At 37.8% G+C, this 18,260-nt stretch overlaps 1 pseudogene; it reads right to left on the bottom strand.

Annotated features, from left to right (window-relative positions):
* Positions 1 to 6,326: 6,326 nt before the first annotated feature.
* LOC101572340 lies at positions 6,327 to 6,659 on the bottom strand (annotated as a pseudogene).
* Positions 6,660 to 18,260: the final 11,601 nt, after the last annotated feature.

Here is an 18,260-nt window from a genome sequence, read left to right as displayed (position 1 = left end):
GGGAAACTATACGATATTTACACATGTGTGTCTGGTTTATTTCACTTATGAGTATATCTTCAAGTGGCATCCACTTCAATATAAAGTCTTCGAGTTTATCATTCTTTATAGCTGAGTAATACTCCATTGTATAAAAATACTACATCTTTTTCAACCATTCCTCAGGTGATGGGCATCTTGGTTGTTTCCAAGATTTGGCTATCACAAATTGTGCTGAGGGGGTTTCACTGACCTTATCAGACCCAAAAGCTACAACTCTTGTTTCATAGGTCCTGCTTTACCTTGGTCTTAACCATCCAGCAGAAAAGTATAAAAACGAAGTATAAGAAGTAAAGCCATGCTGTTATGCTGAGCTGTAGGGGACTCAGGTCAACAATTTCTGACGTTGCCAGTCAAGCGGAAGATCCAATACTATTATGGGCTACTGGACTCTTTTAGAATATTTTGCTGAGTTAACACACCTATAATATTCAAATAATGAAACTTAACAAAAAAAAGGGATACAGATAAATGTCCATTTTTGTATCTGTGTATTCAAAATGGTTAGCATAGATATATAGTTACATTCTCTTAATGAACAGAGGGATTTGTTGTAATAGTGTTTGTAAAGAGGATATCATGTCCGCAACTTGTACAGCAACTAACCACTAGGAAGAATGTATGCAGTGTGTTAGTTATTGAAACTGTCCTACCAATTTGGTTTGAAACTGTCTCATTGCTATTTGTTTCTCAATGAAATTATGGAAAAAAATAAAAAATAAAAATAAATAAGAGAGGCCAGGGAGATGGCTCAGTGGAATAAGCACTTCCCTGGCAAGCGCAAGGGCGTGAGTTCAATCACCGGTTCTGAAAAAAAATAAATAAATAAAAATAAAAATAAAAAAGAGAAAAAAATAAGAGAAAATCATCTATTACCCACATGCTAATCTCCACTAAAGATCAACTGATTAATAAAATAGAAAACATCCATCTCTAATTACACATTACTTTTCACACTTTTTCAAGGTGGCAGTAAAGAAGATACAGTATTCCGATAATAGCAAGCATATGGACAGTGCAGGCTTTGTTTTAAGCACACAAACTACATTATACTACTAACTTCTGAGATGAGTATTATTATTTGTCCATCTATATCAGCCTTAAAAGAGGCATGGAAAAGTTTCATGATCTGTTCAAGATAAAACAGCTGGTAGAATGAGAAAGCCAAATCTGGGTTTGGTTCTGGAGGTTATGATCTCAGTCACTGCTCTGCATTACCTCCTAAAACATATTTTAAAAAAAGAAAAAAATGTGCTAGAAAATTATAAACTTAATGGTTTAAAACAACACAAACCAATTAATAATCAGTTGTAGAAATCAAAACCCTGAAATGTACCTACAGAGCTGAATTCCTTCCTTTTGGAGATTCTAGAGGAGAACTTACTTTGCCTTTTTAAACTTATAGAAACTGCCCATATTCCTTCATTCACAGCCTCATCTGTCTTCAAATCCAGGAGAATAGCAACTTTCTCCTCTCCATCCTCTGCTTCTGTCCTTCCAGCTTCTATCTTCTGATCTTCCTGCCTCCTTGTGAAGGACGTTTGATTACATTAGTCCCACCCAATGATCCAGGATATTTTAGCATCTCAGGGTCTTTAAGCACATCTGAAAATCCTTTTTTACCATGTAAATAGTATGTGTTCAGGCTCCAAGCATTAGGACATGAACATCTTTGGGGGCATTTCTTTAATTTACAGTGGGAAGGAATGAAAAGAAAAGTAGAAGATGAAAAAGGCAAGCAAGAAGAAAGTAAGAGAAGGAGAGAAGGAAGGTGAAAAAAGGAGGGAGGGAAGGAGGTACTAGGAATATCTCTGTTTCAGGTTCCATTCCTGTGTGACTATTGGCTCTACATCTGAAATGGAAGAATGGCAAAGGAGTTGAACTGTCTTCAAGTGCTCTAAGTATAAAATTGCAGCAACTGGGAAGTGCATGATGAAAGCTATCTGAACTGCTAATTTTGGGAAGAAGAAGGAATGTTACCCAGAGAACATTTTAATGTGTTTACATCTGTTTAGGTAATTACTAGCAAAACTCTCTGCTTTTAAACCTTACAAACATTCCTTGGATATTTCCTATTTATTTTGTTTTGTAAGTTCTTCTTCACCATTTGTCATTGTCAAAGTCTACGGAAATAACCACTAAGATAGATAATCACTAAATTTCACTAACTCATGTTTTCATATATTTTATGTTGCTACAGTCTGAATCCTAGTTATCTCCCAAAGCCCCTACTGTTCAAGTCCCCAGCTTGCCACTACTGGGAAGTAGTGGCAACTTTAAAAGCAGAGCCTAGTAGGAGGTCCTAGGTCACTGGAGACATGCCCTCCAAGAGGATTTTGGGACCCTGCCCTGCCCCTTGTCAATTGCAATTTTTTGCCTCCCAATAATGCTAAAATTGACTTTGTTTTGCAACACCTGTTAGCCATGATGCACCGTCGTCTCACCACGGACCGCAGAGAAGCATAGCCAACCAGTCATAAGCCAGAGCCTGTAGCCATGGGCCAGAATAAATCTTACCTCTGTATAAATTATTATCTTGGTACTTGTTATAGTAACAGAAAGCTGACCAACACATGAACAGAATGCTTTGCACAAAGTTTCACTGATGGCACATTGAGGTTTGTCTGGAGTATAAAGCCATGTCCTCTGCCTCTTGTTGAGAAGAAATGGCTTTACTAAGTTAAAAGACTTTTGTTTTTCTTTTTTTGCTTCACTATATCTAAAATAAGGGCTCTGAATTCTTCTCCAAGTAGAATGCATTATCTATTTTAATTTTCTTTGCAACATTTGCCTTAGTACTTCAATACTTATTGTTTGCCTTAGCACTCCACCCAGGGTCTACCCTGAGCTTGGAGTCAGGCTCCTTCCTTCCCAACTTGCTTAGTCTATGGGATGAGGTGATGGGTTCTCTGGTGGGATGAAGGAAGGATTAGGAAGCCCAGTGATGGGGTGATTGATTCTGATGGAAGAAATGAGGAAAGTTCTCGGGAAGGGCAATATTTGGATTGGCCTTGGAAGCTCGGTAGAACAAAAGCAAGCAGAGGACAGAAGAGTAAACTCTTGAGACAGGAAGAACATGATCCAAGCTTGGAAGCCTGAAATCAGGTGTTGATATATTTAAAGGCTCAAGGAAATGCCACTCACAGAGCGATTTCCACAACTCTGAACAGAACAACTGCCAAAGTTCTTTCGCAAAACCTTCTAATTTTACTTTGGTTTTCATAATGACAAAGTGATTCATTAGTTCCTATTACACATTGCAATTTCAAAACAATTAAGCACTGAAAACCCTTTCTCAATTATGAAAATGCAAAAAAGGAGAACTCAACCCACTCTCTCTACTTAGCAAATTTTTGACCACAAAAGATACCCATCCACTCTACACATGACTGTCATTGTACAAGTTTAATAAGAATGTCTGTGCTTTATAGTGTGTAGAGCCTCGTATGTTGCCAAAAGTTATAATACATGAACATGACCCCTAAGTTAAATAATGCTCACCAAGACATAATCGATTACCTTTGTTAGGCTGGGGAGATGGCTCACTGGAATAAGCACCTCCCTGGCAAGCACAAGGGCCTGAGTTCAATCCCTGGTTTCCACCCCACAAAAAAGATTACCTTTGTTAAAAACACAATTCATGTAAAACTGGAAGAAAATCCAAAATGTCAGGGTAACTGATTTCCAAAATGCATACGGCCAGAGGCAGTTGTCTTCTGCTCATTTCACCACTCACTTTGCTTTTCTGAGTTTTTTAATGAAGCTTAATTTGTCAAAAACAATTTTCATACAAGAATATAGTTCTTGTCTAAAGTGAAGTACCCCAAGAGTTATTTGGTGACCAAAAAGAGAGAAGGACTCTGATCCAAATAGAAAAGGAAATTCCTGTAAAAAATAAATAAATAAAAAGTATTGTAAATATCATCAAAGAAAAAGCTGAAAATAAAGATTTAAAAAAATTGTCTCTCTCCACCAGAGAGAGAGAGAGAGAGAGAGAGAGAGAGAGAGAGAGAGAGAGAGAGAGAGAGAGAGAGAGAGAGAGAGAGAGGCTCCAGAGATCCAGTTATCAGAAATTTACGGAAAGTGACTCTGCTGAGTGTTTTTCTGATCTTTTTCAGAGCATTTGTCTAATCCTTTCAGCTCAAACTTTCAAGTCCCTAGATGGAAGGGCCAGTGTGGGAAAGTTGCCCAGACGAAATCAGCATCTTCAATTACAGCGGGACGTGAGCTACAGTTTCATGGAGAACAGTTTCCTAGAAGGAAATCAACGTTGTTTTCCAAGAGAGTAGGATGGACGCTAGTAGCTAGAAGATGGAATGTCCCGCCTAACCCCTGACTCACTGTACCAATTTGATACAGAACTGCTGCTGAGTTGAGATCTTTGTCTTGGTTCACTTTTTCCTGGTGCTTTTATTTTTCTGAAGAGATCAGTAGGAGATTTTAAGATCTGCTTTACTGAAAAGAATTATAAAGGCAGATTTGTTGGCTACTGATGTTTCTGTGCAATGAATTTTACATAGTAAACAATGTATCTACCCCTCCAGGCATAATAACATGCACAATATCTGACCACAAAATATGAATAAATAAAACAAAAGCTTGTTACAACTGAGTTTTTCCCTATATGTTCAACACTCATATTGTATTAATCAGATAATTTAAATATATCCACAGATGTGGAATGTATTTTAAAGAAAGTTTCTAAAGGTTTAAAAAAATGGTTCATAAAAAAGCATTTAGGTTTTTGGCACCAAATATTCCACTAAATGGATTGTTTTCACATAAATATTCAATGCCATAGTTGATCACTAAGTAATTATACCTCTACTATATATAAACATAAGTGGCTTTCATGTAAGGAACCCACAGTACATAAAATGTGTTGTGTCTTTCCACAGAAAATAAATGAATTCTGTCAACATGCGCAGCTAACTGAGCTAGCACATAATGACCAACTACAAGTACCTAGAAATGGAGGATTAAACAGATGATTCTTTAAAATCTTTTTTTAAAAGACACAGCTAAGCTCATAAGAAATAAAGAAGAATTCCAAGCATAGAGAAGTGAAGAGATTCCAGCAAGGCAGAAGCTCAGATGAGTTTGGAAATGGAATAAGAAGTCTAAGCTATGCAAGAAAGATGGCTAGAGATGAGACCTACACATGAGATTAACCCTAAAGTCTGTACTCTCAGTAGAAAGGAACTGGGCAAAGCCACCTACTAGCCAGAGAATACAGCATAAGTTTATCTCAGCCCTAAAAGCAGGATGGGGAAGAAAAAAAAACTTCCCATGAGAAAATGAGGCCTTTGGGGGCCGGGGAGATGGCTCAGTAGGATAAGTGCTTGACTGGCAAACTCAGGGATCTAAGTTCAATCCCCGGTTCCCCCCAAAAAAAAAATTATTAAAAAAGAAAATGAAGCCCCAAGCCTAGGTACAGATGGAATGTATATTTTTCTTGCGTTATAGAATTTTGCCTCGTTTTAAATTGACACGGATATTGCTCCATGGCTTGGGCTCTATGAAGAAGCGAATGGAAAACTTTTGTAGAGAGATACTCCATGGGAAATAACACAGGGATTCCCACAGAGGGAAAATCCTGTTAACAACTACATTACAACAGGGGCTGGGGAGATGGCTCAGTAGGATAAGTGCTTGCCTGGCAAGTAGAAGGGCCTGAGTTCAATCTCCAGTTCCACTAAAAAAAAAACCAACTACATTACAACAAAAATTATATACTACATTAAAGATCTGACATGAACAAGGACCCAAAAATCCCTTACAAAAGTCTACCTTTCTAAGAAAAGCATTTTGAAAAAAATAAAAAGCAAATATTACATCCAAGTAAATGCATACTCTGTGCCTAAGAGTATAAAAGAAGTATTTTACACGGTTAAAAATATTTTCTTAAGTATAAAATCTAGGGTGGGGCCAGAAAGACAGCTCAGGGGACTTATGAGCCTGCTTAGGCAGGCTCAGGGACCGGTTTTGATCCCTGGCACCACATGCTGTGCCCTCCCTGCTCCCAGGGTGCTCTGAGACAGCAAATGAGACTGAGTGTGGTAGCATGCACCTGTAGTCCCAGCGCTTGGGAGGCCCAAATAGGAGGATCACTAGGAGTCCGATTTTTGTACCAAGACCCTGTAGACCCTGTATTAAATACAATTTTAAAAATCTAAAATAATAAATAAATAAAGTAAAATCTAGGGTAAAGGAATAAGACAAAAAGCTCTTGCAACTTTTTTTTTTTTTTTTGCAAGAGCACAAATGAACTTTTATTTTCCATTAGTTTAAGTTCTTGAGGGATTCAACATCCCACGGATTCCACGTCCGATGGCCCTAGCAGGAAGGTTGCTTTGGGACTTGGCACGAACCACACTGCTGTTTCCATGGGCCCGGGTTCCTTTTCCCCAGGTCACTCTGGTTTTGTTTGGTTTGCCACCTGGAGTCACTGCGTTGTTTTTCGCTTTGTACACATAAGCACATCTCTTGCCCAAGTAGAATTCAGTTTCATCCCAGGCATAAACACCTTCAATTTTAAGAAGAGCTGTGTGTTCCCTCTGGTTCTGGAGACCCCGCTGATAGTCAGCAAAAATGGCTTTGCACCACCGTTTTCCAGACATATTTGCCTTTTAGAAGTCCTGTTCCCAGCAGGCCTCCCCTGACTCCAAGATGGTGGAAAAAGAAAATCTTGCAATTTTTTAACGAGTCAAATGGAAATATGGAAATTTAAGATAAAGTCTAAAACTTAAATTGTACATACTATACATATAGAGGGATATGTGTCACGAAAGCACTGAACAGAAAAAAAAGTAGAATGCAAAAGAATATAAAACCTCTAAGTGTGAGAGAAAAGTAGAAATTTGGAAAATATTTATCTGTGAGATTAAAGGAGAAGAAAAGAGTGAAAACATGACACCTATTTTTAATCAGATATAATATATTACATTATTTAGTTATGCCTATAATTTCATTTTTTTAAATGAGCTCATAAAATAGATCATGTGATTAATCATTTAATATATAATCCAATTAACCATATATTAAAAGACTCTTTCTGATTTGATTAAAAGTAATAACAATATATGTGCTCCTAACATTGATAAACAATGACAATGGAAGATACAAAACAATAATATATTCCAGGCAAATTCTTTCTTTTGTTTTTTGTTTGGTTTTGTTTGTTTGTTTGTTTTTTGTAGTACTAGGGATCAAACTCAAGACCCTGCACTTGCCAGGCAGGCATTTATGCTGCAGAGCTATCTTCCCAACTACCAGGCAAATTCTCAACAAGAGAAAACTAGCATATTAATGCACATAGTACAAAAAAAGAATCTTCAAATATCACACTGAATAATAAAGGCTATTGGTTAATATTAAAAAGAATCATTCTCCTGGAAAATAACATAATCTTGTGCATGTTTTAATAACATTGAAGCTCCACATATACAAAATAAAAATTAAAAGGAGAAACTGATGAATATACAACCCCAGAGGAATATTTGAATATTTCTTGGAAATAGATTGTGACAAAAATCAACCAGTGCAGAAATGATTTGAACAGTACAATAAATATGTGTGAGATATTAAAAGTAGTATATAGAACCTGATCAATTAATTACATTATAATTTATTTCCAAGCACAAATAATAGTATAAAATTGTCTCAGCAACAAAGCAAACCTCAAGAACTATCAAAGATTTGGAGTCACCTAGCCTACATTCTCTAACTATGGATCCGAAAGAAGGCCAAAAAATTCCTAGGCATTCAGGAATTTTAAATTTCTAAAATAATTTAGGGAATGGGCCAGCCAAATAGCTCAGCAGATTAAAGCGCCTGGGAGCAGGCTCAGGGGCCAGGGGTTTGATCCTCAGGCCTGCCGTGCCAGCCCTGCCCCTGGGGCTTGCTGAGACCACACTTGAGACTGAGTGTGGTGGCAGCACCTGTAATCCCAGCTCTAGAGAGGCTGTAAACAGGTGGATTGCTATGAGTCTGATCTAGTAGTGAGACCCTGAATACCCTGTAGACCTGTCCCTAAAATACAAAACAATAATAATAATTTATAGGTCAAAGAAGAGCTCTAATGTAAAATGTAAATTAAAGAAATGATTATTAATGAACATTAAGGCTTTAGTTATATCTATAACTAGGAAAGAGAAATCAGAAATAAACATAACAAAGAAAATGAACACTTGCAGGTTTTGGAATTACACACACAAATATCTGTTGTATCATTTTTGTACATGGAAGATATTTCATAATTGCTTGAAATTCTAGGATAAAGCTACTTATTCTTATTTACACAATTGTTACTTATACTCAGTCAGGGGAGATACTGGCGAGAACTTCCTTGGCTTTATATTTGTTTTCTATGTGGAGTAGACAGGAAATTAGACCAAATTCTTTATGAGTAAACAGAGCTCATTATTTCTGTTCTCTATGTCACTAGAGGCTCAAAGCCAGCTCTTTCCAGCCTGCCTGTTGGGTTCTCCAGGTCTGTCAAAAATATTTCTTGTTGATGAGCAGAAAAAAAGCTGCAAAACCCATATTGAAAAAGAATATGTTGTAAAAATCTCCCACATATGAAGTCCACCCTGGAGGCAAATCTGTGGTTGACCACATTTATATTGACCTCATTTTAAATGACCTTATTAAAGACTTGGATATAAAAACAAAATATGACTTTACACTGGAAATATGGTAAACATGCTTCCGTTTGTGGTATGTATTTAAATAATTGTCCGAAGCAAAACTGAGAACTCTCTATTCTGTTATGACCCAAATCTTAACTAATCCTCAAAACCGCTCTCCCAGTTCTCCCAATTAAATTCTAGGTGATTCCTGCTATCAGAACTTTATACCTTTATTGTCAGAACTTGAGTAATGCATGCCCTTTTTTTGGAGGAAGAATATTCTCACAAGTACCTAACATTGACAAATTACTTTTATGTTACTTAACTATGAACACAAAAAATATAAATTAAATATAAATTAATAAATTAAATACAAATTCATTATGCTGAACAATTATAATACCAAAACAAATTTAAAAATCAGAAATAAAATTACCAAACCAACAGAGTTCCCATTAACAGGATTAATTTAATGTGACACTCTCTGTTGTTTTGCTAATGTTGTACCACAATTAGAAACAGCTGGTATTCTTTTAGCTTCTGCTGGTGAAGGGTACTAGACACATATTGGAGAGTTGGAGGAAGAAGGCATCAGGATGTTAGTTTCTTCACTTGTCTGGCTCTAATCCAGTGAGGAAGCTCTATCCTCCCTATTCCCAGTTTCTGAGGTGGTTTCAGCCATTTGTAGTCAGCAAGTCCGGTTTCCTGCATCGCCACACACTTATGCTAAGATCCTCATTTGATGGCTGGCTGTGCCAGTGATTCCTGTGTTGCCATCCCATTTGCTTTTTTATTCCTTCCTTCCTTCTTTTCTTTCTTTCTTTCCTTCCTCCCATCCTCCCTCCTACCCTTCCTTCTTTCCTTCTTCCCCTTGGCAAATTCCCTTTACTAGTTAATTTGCCTAACACCAGCTTTCTTCTCCTCACTGATCCCCATTTAAGGATGGAGAGGCATGTAGAGTAGTCAATGGAAAATAAGATTTCTTTCTTCATCCACTTATTTTTATGCTATTTATTGCATTCCTGAATTTTCTCTTTTGTACTTCAAAGGGCCTAAACTTATGTCATCAGTATGTCATTTAGAAGCCAGTTCTAGTCCCTAAGCTTCCTGTGGTTCCAAGCATCACTGTAAGAGATTCAACTATAAAATGTTTACACCATGAAATGGAAGCACAAGGATGATGGATGGCTCTGTTTGCAGACTGCAAGAGAGGAAAGGAGCTAAGCCACCTAGGTATCACCTCTGCACCATCCCCAAAGCAATCAATAAGTTAAAAGAGAAATCCAGACATTCATGTCCTTTAAAGCATGATGACCAAATTGGAATAACCAGCTCTATTTTCCCTTCCTCTAGTTCCCTCGATATTACGTGATTCATCAGCATTTTCCTTTACCATGCTGTATAACTAGCAGACAAGGAAAATGTTATTATCCACATTAGAATATGAAACAGAGAGAGATTAGATTTAAAATTGGAAAGTACCTCTGTAGGGGACCAGGCTGAGAGAAAATAATTGCTGATAGAATGAATGATATTCCTTTTCTTTATATGCCAAGTTTCTTCCTTTCTCACACATAGCTTTTAAGTGAGACAAGTGACAACTCCAGTTTTTGTCAGTTCTCAAAGGCCTAGATATTTAATGGGTTGGGAAAAGTAGTTTCTTCTAAAAGTAAGAGAAAAAGACAGCTGGCATATTTCATGCTTACCGTTCAACATGGAAATTAATAGGCCCCAGGGCATTCCTTGCTGATCTCCAAAACTGAGCTTGTAAAGCTCTTAACCGGTGGTATTCCATCCCAATGTATATCAGTCTTATCCGGGGAACTTTTGAAAATGCTGATCCCAAAGCTCCACCCCAGATAACTGCACCAGAATCTCTGTGGGAATCTCTGGGATATATCTTGAGCAGTAGTGGATTTTTTAAATTTTCCCACATTATTCTCATATACAGCAAGATCAAGAGATACTGCTTTCAACTAAGAATTAGGAGTTAGGTTCCAAATTATTTTTGTGAGATTGATTTGTCGTCCTTGTGTTTGTCCATTTTTCCTCTTTATTTTTTATTATTTTTAAAAACATTGATATATTATACTAGAACTAGAATTAATTTTGGATTTTGTTTTGTTTGCTATTTAATAAAGAAATGCCAGAAAACAACACAAGTAATTTTGAGGTTAGAAGGCTGATTTTGATGTACGGCATACAGAATCCTGGAAGTGTGGACTGTGTGACTTTCTCCTCAAAAGTGACTTTCAAGAGACCATGCATCAAACCCATCATCCTGAGGTCATCTATTTTTTAAGCCTCTTTTCTCAGCATCTTTAGGCTATTCCCCATTGTATCAATTCTTATCCCATTAAGAAGGTTCTATGCACATTCTCATGAGTCCAGAGTTCTTACAAGGTTGAAATCGTATCACTCATTATAACATAATGCAATGCATATGTATTTTCCAAGAAAACGTTTCACAAAGAAGAGGTGATGACTTAGTCCAAGGATCCTCTAAACATTACTGATACTACACCTAACAAAAGTTTAAATAGGAGTTTTATAATTTTTCCCATGACCCATGGATCAACTTGCTTCTACAATGAGATGCTCAAACTTCACTCCAAAGACCTCTACTGATCTAATCTATTGAACAACGCTACACAGTAAAAAGTTATTAACTTTGTGACATGAGTTGTACTCAAATATTCTATCTGAAAATGCTGCTTAGGATTCAACAATGCACACAAGGCAAATGACAAATTCTTCACCCATGACTTATTTCATGAAAGATTCTAATGAAATTTGGGATTATACTAGATGTTTCATGTTATTGTGACTAGATTTGAGTCTCTGAACAATTTTCTTTCTTTCTTTTTTTTTTATTTTTCTTTTTCTTTTGTGGAACTAGGGATTGAACTCAGGCCCTTGCGCTTGCCAGAGAAGCACTTATTCTACTGAACCATCTCCCCGGCCCCTAACTTACTTATTTTATTTTATTTATTTTTATTTCTTTATTTTAATTTTTTTTTGTGGCTGCATCAGCCCACCCTGGGAGTGGGGCTGATGCAGCATGTGGTGCTGGGGATCGAACTGCAGTCCCTAGGCTTGCCTAAGCTTTCCTACACACGTACTTTAGACCACTGAGCTTTCCTGCTAGCCCTGAACAATTTTCTTGACCTCTTCCTATCCAATGGTATAGCCGCTCCAGTGGCTACTCAGAAATACCCTGGGTTATTTTGCTTAAGTGATACCATACTTCAAAAGAAAATACTTAGGACAATTCTGGCCATAACTTCAAAACAAATTTTGTGTCTATAATAAACTGGTGCAAAGAAACCAAAACATTCTTAACGAGGTACAGTTTTTTAAAAAATTAGTAACTTGCTTTTGGCTAGTATATTGATTCTGGAGAAAAGAAACACAGAAAGATTGCAGGGTCACTGAAAACAGCTGAAATGAACAAATTCCGGCAGGGATTCCAGTCATGCAGTTGAAGATCACACAGCTGAACTCAGGTTTTACAGTTGAGGAAATGGATCCACCCAGGATCATTCAGCAGTCTCATGCCTCAGCTGAACACATTTCTGCAGACATTTCATTCATGATCCTTTCTTTTAATCTATAATTACTTCCCTAATTACTTATATCCCATCTCCTTTCCTGTCAGTCTTAGACCGGAAGGACAAGACATTTCTTTGGTTGCCCTGTGAATCATTCTTGCTTCACAAAGATGCCTGGTGCCCCCTGGGATGCCCCTTGATCCCTTCCTGTGTTCTTCCCACAGGAGATTCCTCTGTGTTCCCAACCGCAGGGTTCCCTTCAGTCTCTTTAGAGTCCTTTTATCATTATAACATGTGGACTTTCTTTCTCTAAAAATAAGATTCCATTTATTTTTTTAGTACAAGGAAAATCAATTGTGATACAGTTCTCACTGTGGAGATATTCTCAGACAATGTTTTAACTGACTCTCAAGCTCTATTTTAAAAGTATCATAACTACAAAGCACAGAATTCTGGAGATTGATGGAACTGCAGAGTTCATTCAAAATGGTTATTCTTCACCATTTTGTGGTCATGAAACTGTTTGAAAATATGATGACAGCTACTAAAAGACTCCAAGAAAAGAAAATGCATAAAGATATATACACAGACATATCTACAAAATTCATTCAAACATCTGCATGTATTATTGTTCACTGGTAAGGAGGCTAGTGCTTAGATCCCTGGCTTGAGTCCCCTTTTACTTGAGTGAAAATTAAGTCCCTAAAACAAAAATAAATTTATGAGCAAAGAGTGAGTTAATGGAAGTAGTTCTAGGATTCAGATCTCTTCCATCCAGATGAGAGGAACATCATCTGGTGACAAGGGTGACTGTGTGACTTATTACCTAATGCTGAACACATTTCAAAGTAAAAAGTTGGAGTATTGATAGTTGATACATGTAAACTGGAACATGCTTGGGCAAACATAAACAAACAGCACTCCAGTTACCCCAAAAGTAAAAAGACTTGTAAGCCGGACACTTCTTTGTAACAGAATTCAAAAGCTTCCAGTAAAGGGGCCAGGGAAGTAACTCAGTGGGGCCAGGGAGGCAGCTCAGTGGAATAAGTGCTTGCCTGGCAAGTATAAGGTCCTGAGTTCTATCTCTAGTAACACACACACACACACACACACACACACACTCACACTCACACAAAGCTTCCAGTCAGGGGGCAGGGGGAATACACATTTGCAATACAGACTCTTAATCTTTATTCTAAAAAGACCCAGCTTCATCTCTTTATCTGAGTTCTCATTAAATACGCATCACACATCTCATGAATATGACATACAAAGGAAATTATTATAACATTATATAGCAACAAGATTTACATTTTCTTGGGACCTCCTAAGGGACAGCTCAATCAATTTGAGATTTTATCAGCAAAGTAATCATGAACATCAATACTTTCTCTTTGCTGCTGTTTGTGAAGTCAGCGTTACTCATGAGGTTTGACCATTTCAATCTGACTATGCAGAGAAAGGATACAGAAAATTGATTACATTCTGAAAAGCCTCCCTAAAGTCTAAATAATTCACATCAGTCTCAACTTTTAGACACTATCTCAAACAGTTAAGCATATTCTAAAAAGACTACAAGCTTCTAGCATTTCTGTTTGTCAAAACCCATCTACTTCACTCACTCTTTGGTCTTCTGAAGGGTCAAGCACATATCCACTCATCCCCTTGGTCTTAGACTGCTAAAAGCAAGACTTTAAATAAAACAGTGTGTTTCTCAACCTCAGTGACACTGACCACATAGCAGAGCCTCCAGTTCTGAATGACTTGACTGCAGTCTATCTTCAGCCCCTCGACCAATGGCTGTCACCAGCTATATGCTAAAAATTCCCCTGTGAGGCTTCCACCCCTCTGACTCAGTGGCTAGTGGTTGGAGCTAGTATGATCATGTTTCCAAATCTTTCCAGTTGATTTCAAAGTATAGCCAGAGTTGAGAATGATTGCCTAAGAGAAAAACCAATGGATAGGCCAGAGAGATAGCTCAGTGGTCTAAGCACCTGCCTGGCAAGCACAAGGACCCAGGTTCAATCACCAGTACTGCATGCTGTGCCAGATCTGTGCTGAACCAGCCACCAAAACCAGGAGTGGTGGTGTATGTCTGTAATCCCAGAGCTGGGGAGGCTGAGACAGGAGTATCACTCTGAGTTTGAGTTGCATAATAAGACACTGTACCAAATAAATAAATAAAGATTTTTAAAAAATGGATATTCCTTAGGCTGTACCTATTGGATTCCTCCCTTTCCCTTAAAGCTTGGGGGAGAGCACTGGAATTTGATGCTGGCTTGTATAGGAGAACTGGTAGGGGGAAGGTGAGTAATATATAGTGGTAGACGAGTATTCTAGCAAATAGGCCCATTTAGACACAAACGTCCTAAGTCAACCACAGTGTGATGGGCATGAATAGCCAAGATCTTCAAAAGAGTTTCCTCCTTGGCACTAAGATTAAAAGATCACAATTCTTCAGTTTCTAAGTCAATAAGCGCCAAAATTCTTAAAGAATCTGACTTCAATCATTTTTTCCACATACTAATTGCCTGCCTTTCTTCCTTCTTCAACCTTACCCATATATCATGAGCCTCCAGGATGGCACAGCTGAAGAAAAATTGACAAAGAGCCCTCCATCTCCACTCCCAACCACTTCCCCCACAAGCCCCATCCCACCCACCCCTAGCCAAAACATCATTGCCAGTCTAATGTTCATATACAGCTGATGAGGACTGCTCCTTCCCATTGTTCTTTCCCTGTTGTTCCAGCAGAGTTGCTGGCATGGTCATCACCACTGCCTTTCTGCCATCTACCAGGCCAGTATGGAGCACTGAACTCCTTGCTGAGCTTCTGAAAATTCCATGGCACTGTCTTAGGAAAGGGCCTCGGTGAATACCTAACAGTAACACCAAAATCTCCTTTTCTTCTTTCTGTTTCCAACTATAATCACTTCACTAAAAAAGGATGCATCTCCATCTTTCCTCCTTTCTCTCCACACCAAGACTTTGAAATCAGTAATTCAGCTTGATGCCTTTCACTGGACCCTGTTAAAGTTAAACTAATTAAATCATTATATATTCTGTATAGACCCCAGTATAACTACTCCCTCTAAAAAAAGAATGTTTCGCCAGAATGGCAATGCCAAACAGAAAATCCACACAAAAAGCCAACTCAGCAGTGTGTTCCTAGCTGCACCCAGAAACACAGATTCTAAATCAGAAGCACTGAGATGTGATTGCCTCTGGAGTTGTTTAATCACCTGAAAAGCTGAAGTACTTCACAAGTTCTCTACATGAACTCCATGAAATCTTGATTTCGTTCCAGTGCCAAGCAGCTTCACATTTACTCATTCAGCTTCTCAGGTGCTGTTACATGGAGAAAATGGCAGTGTGATGGGAAGATGCACCAGGGACTGGGATGCAAATATTCTGGTCTCCTGGAATGCACCCTGCCCAGTGAGTTAAACCAGTGTTCTGTTTTTTCCTTAGTTCTATGTCAATGTAATTTGCAAATTCACCTAAAAATGTGGGCTTTTCTAGGAATCCTAGTGTTTTGTTTCTGTGCTTCTGAGAATCAGGCTAAACAACTTCATGAGGGTTCGGTATAGCCAACCCCTGGCACTCACCCAGAAGCACCTCCTGAATTCCTCAGTGTTTGCAGGGTTTTGTCTATGGTATCACTGCAGCCATGCTATATGAACTCTGAGCAGGTGGAAGGTATCTCTGGCACACCATCAAGTACCTGGAAGTGGAGAGCACATTAAAAGACAAATATACCTTTTTTAAAAAAAGAAGTACTCAGATTCTGGGCCTTACAGTGAGCAGGAAATATTGGAATCCAAGATTCCTTGAATTACCACCAAGGGAAGTCTCAGGACTACGTGTGTAACTCCAATGTCTAGCATGTGGCAAGTGTTCCAACCATTGAATACTGTACATGCTATTACCCTAATTGGGCACACAGGCATCACACATTTAAAAAGCAGCCCTCTACCATTGCTGTGGTGCAGGATCAAAGGACAAATGGACACAAATAAGATAGTAGCTCCAGATAGTATCTCAAGACTTTCCAATTATGTTAAATAGGAACTTTCACCCAAAGGCAAAGGACATTTATTTCTGAAGTGATGCTTGACTCTTCGGAAAAAGAATGTTACACCCAGAATCCAAAATGCTAAATCCAGTATGAGTCAATTGCTTCAACTTTTCACGTCTTTTGTCCCAAAGGTAACCCCTGCTCTGTGCCTGACTGGTTCAGTGTTCTCTACTGTATCTGACCCTTCACATTTGATTTCACTTTCATGAGCAATGCAATCTTCCTAACCTGTACTACTTAGAACAAGTCAATGACTGTTGCAATCAGGCCTTTTTCACAAGCAAATATTAATTTTATTTTTACTTTAAGAAGAAAAAAATAAAATTTCAAAACAAAATAATAGGAGGATAACAATGGTTAATACATTTCCTATTTCATATTTAAATTATTCACTCAGAGTACAACATATTAGCATTTAATTATCCAAATAATATTAGCACAAACCTTTTTTTATTTTTATTTTTTTGCTGTACCAGTGCTTATTCTACTGAACTATCTTCTCAGTCCCTTTTTTCTTCAATGAAGAGAAATTAATAGTATAACTACCTGAACTTATATATGTGTGTATATATATAGTACATTATAAATCTTTTTTATTCTTCCAGCTTCAGACATTAGTGATACAACATGATGTTTACACAAATGTGTTTGGTTTATTTCACTTATAAGTATGATCTCAAGTTGCATTTATTTACCTATAAAAATCTCCAGTTTATACTTCTTTATGGCTCCATTGTACAAAAAAGACTGCATCGTTCTGTTTTTTGTTTTGTTTTTTTTTTCAATTTGGAAGCAGATACTTTATCAACTGACCAAATCATAAAAACACTACAGTAGATGCCTTAGTTCATCCTTCTAATAAGCCTGTTGATCTTGTCTTCCCTATTTCCAGCATCTCCACCATCCACAAAATGGGTGGTCTTTTCTTCATTCCACCTCGTGGAGATGCTAACTTGAATGGCCACAAGAAGTTATTTGCCTCTTTGAAGTGTTTTCCAACAGTATAGGTCTCATGAATTGGATCCTCCATGCAAATGATTCCATATTTACCAAAAGAGGGGCTGAGGAGATGGCTCAGTGGAATAAGTACTTGCCTGGCAAGTGCAAGATCCTGAGTTCAATCCCTGGAACCACCAAAAAAAAGAAAGAAAAGAAGAGAGAAAGAAAGAAGAAAGAAAGAAAGAAAGAAAGAAAGAAAGAAAGAAAGAAAGAAAGAAAGAAAAAGAAAAGCATATTTACCAAGAGATCGAGCAATCAATGAATTATCTGTCAAGGCAATTAGCTTCTTACTGATTCTACTATAGCCATACTTGTATATTAGTTCATTTACTGACTTCAGGTTTGGGTACCCCAAGCTCTTAAATAAGATGAGATCTCAGCATATTACTTGAAGCCTTGTTGAGCTTAACGAAGGTACCATTGAAGATTTGGCAAAGACAAAGAAGCTGCAACACCTTGCGGACCTTTGGGCTGACACACTGAAACCCCTGATCCAGATGACAAATGCCAGTTCTGCAGGGACATAAAAGTTGCCAGCCTTTCTCACCACCTTAGCCATTCAGATCTCAGTTTTATATACCTGTCAGTACTCCTTATGATAGCATCTGGCTTTTTCATAGATGAGCGTCCTCCTCGCCTTGTGAAACATCTTCTGGGCAAGCTTCTTTCTCAGGTACTTTATCTTCAACTCTGCAAAGCTGAGTTAAGATAAAGAAATGGCTTCACTTTTTCTAAAGGGTTTTTAACATAGCAGGAACCTTCTTTTTCTTCTCTTCTACACCCTCTATGGTTCCAGCCAGAAAAGAGGAAGTCCGACCACATCTTTGCTATTCATTCATTGGTTTATGGACACTTGGGTTGTTTCTAAAACCTAGCTATTACAAATCGTGCTGTTATAAACATGGGTGCACATATATCTCTGTTGTACAATGTTTTTAATTCTTCTTGGAAGATACCGAGAAGA

Source organism: Octodon degus, unplaced genomic scaffold (genome assembly GCF_000260255.1).
Source record: "Octodon degus isolate 3935 unplaced genomic scaffold, OctDeg1.0 scaffold00016, whole genome shotgun sequence".
Taxonomy (NCBI): Eukaryota; Metazoa; Chordata; class Mammalia; order Rodentia; family Octodontidae; genus Octodon; species Octodon degus.
This window is presented reverse-complemented; position numbering and strand designations above follow the sequence as displayed.